At 43.6% G+C, this 2500-nt stretch overlaps 1 protein-coding gene across 1 annotated transcript in view; it reads right to left on the bottom strand.

Annotated features, from left to right (window-relative positions):
• The window catches only part of LOC143021056 (pikachurin-like), a 314438-nt gene that overhangs the window by 311307 nt on the left and 631 nt on the right, over positions 1 to 2500 (bottom strand). The window lies entirely within an intron of this gene.

Here is a 2500-nt window from a genome sequence, read left to right as displayed (position 1 = left end):
CATGACAATAGTTTTCTGGTCTATGATTTTCCAGAAAATCTTTGCAAAATCTCTTGCATGACAGACATGGATTTTTTTTTTTTTTTTCTTCTTTTAGACTTCACTTGGCCCTTCAAACCTTTCTTCTCGAAGCAGTTCTTTGATCCTGAAAAAAGGTCCTCCCGGGTTTTTGCATCCGTGATTCTGAGGAATATGTTCCTCAAGTAGGTGAGTCTATGGCCAATCTTGTCCATCCCTTTAACGAAATTCTTTATCAATCCATGTTTTCATGTTTAATGTGCAAAAAGTTGTCGTCAACAAGTGGAGGATTGATGACCTTCATCCCTGGAGACAATAATGCTCATCATGACCAAACTTTCTTTCCAGCAATATATTTTCCTCCCAAGGCTGCCCTACTCGCATCATTTTGTGTAATCAGGTTACATACAGGGTGGCACGAAAATGACTGAGGTATTTTGACTTTTTATAACTACCTTATTGTTACAAACACATATATGGAATAATTCCGACCTTCGTTCTCGGATTCGAACCGGGCTCGTGAAATCAACAAGCCATCGTTTTGCCGACTGAGCTATTGACCCTATAAAATTCTCCAACCTGGAAGTTAATCTACTTCCCGAGGAACTAAGTCAACTGCTAACTGCCGTCCGTACTTACTATTTTACAGAGAACCAGGGCAACTTAGCTAGTGGTTAGACTGGTACGTTTCCTTGATGGACTATTCGTCGTTGTCATACAGTCAGAATTATTTGATCAATATCACCGTCACTGATGATTCTATTCACATATTTGGAATTTTAATACAATATAGAAACATGGCCTAAGCAACTGTATTGTCTCTCTTGCTCCATTTTTCTGGAACCATATATCGAACCTAAGGTCATTTAATGAAGAAATGATCACAAATTTCAAAGATTCAATGACTTTTGGGCCACTCTGTAAAATCAAATACCATCTAAACTATACGATCAGAAGACGGGGTTTTGTTTGTCCCACCAACGCTCAGCCTTCCACATCTCGACTCCGTCCCCTTTCATCGTTATTCAAACGAAAAACGAAAAAAAAAAAACACGAATCGGAGTCATTCATAGACTGATGTGCTGGACGCCATATATCGAACACAGGATATAGGACACAAAGAGCCCCAACTCTTTAAAGGGATAGTCTGATACACCGGCAAGGGCTGGGGAGTCAGATCAAGGGAGGGGTAGTTACTGCCTGGTGTGAGGACGAGGGCGGATGGTTCTTAGTTCCTTTAGTAGGATTCTGGGCACCACACAATCTCATCCAAAAGGTCTATGACCTCTGACACACACACATACACATACACACACATACACGCACGACGCGGGTGGAACCCCTCTGAGGGCGAGGAGCAAGAGGTGAATATGGCATTCAGTGAGGGATTAGGCCTGGCCCCCGCCCTCTTTCGTTCAGGAAGCCATATTTCGCGCCCCTAAGCTACGCCCAGAAAAAAAGCCAACGCGAAAGAGCTCAACATTACTCGTAAAACACGCCCACTGAGGGACTATTTCTTCAGGTAAATGTAGACTTCATTCGTGTGCATATATATATACACACACATACACAGATACACACAGACACGCACACACGCGCGCACGCACACACACACACACACACACACACACACACACACACACACACACACACACACATATATATATATATATATATATATATATATATATATATATATATATATTTAAAACATTTCTACCCTCCTGTGCAGCTTCCAGACCATTGGAACCTGTATGTTTTCGACGAAATACATGAAAATTCGCGAGGTCGCCTCTCCAAACACGTTTGGAATTCTTGGGCTTGTGTTGGCATCGCGTTGCGTGTTGATAGTGGTTGGATCTTCTTCTTGGGCAATAGACTCGCATAAATGCAACATAAACAAACTGACACTCACACACAGACATCCTCAAGGATGATGAGCTTACGACGTGACCCAGACTGCCACCTTTGCCCTACGTGTTTGTAGATGGAGTTGATTTTGTTACTCGAAAGTTGTAACATGAACTATATATTTCTACAACGGGGATACTTGACAAGTTAATGGCATAATAATGAATCGTTATTTTATAAAAGTTTTAGATTTTATGATCACGCGCTTTCATGCTACTTCTAGTTTGGATAGCAATGTGTTAAGATAGATGACCAAAACGGGCGTACTTTTCACAGTGCTCTCAACCAGATTCACTTATATTTGACCTGAGATGGTTGAACCCGAGCTGAAACCTCAAAGATCGTTAGTCACAGGAGGCCGAGGGTCAACGGAACGAGGAAGAGGACTCAAGAACCGAAGCGTGAAGACCACGAACGCATGTGATCGGTTTATGGGAGGCCAACGGCCTGGCGAGACCCACCAAAAGACAGATGGCCCACAACGACGACGACGACGACGACGACGACGACGAGGACGGCGGCGGCAGCGGCGGCGGCGACGGCGCAAGGGGGTGGGGTGGGGTGAGAAGGA

Source organism: Oratosquilla oratoria, chromosome 41, assembly GCF_046742065.1.
Source record: "Oratosquilla oratoria isolate Oo_2021 chromosome 41, ASM4674206v1, whole genome shotgun sequence".
Classification (NCBI taxonomy): Eukaryota; Metazoa; Arthropoda; class Malacostraca; order Stomatopoda; family Squillidae; genus Oratosquilla; species Oratosquilla oratoria.
This window is presented reverse-complemented; position numbering and strand designations above follow the sequence as displayed.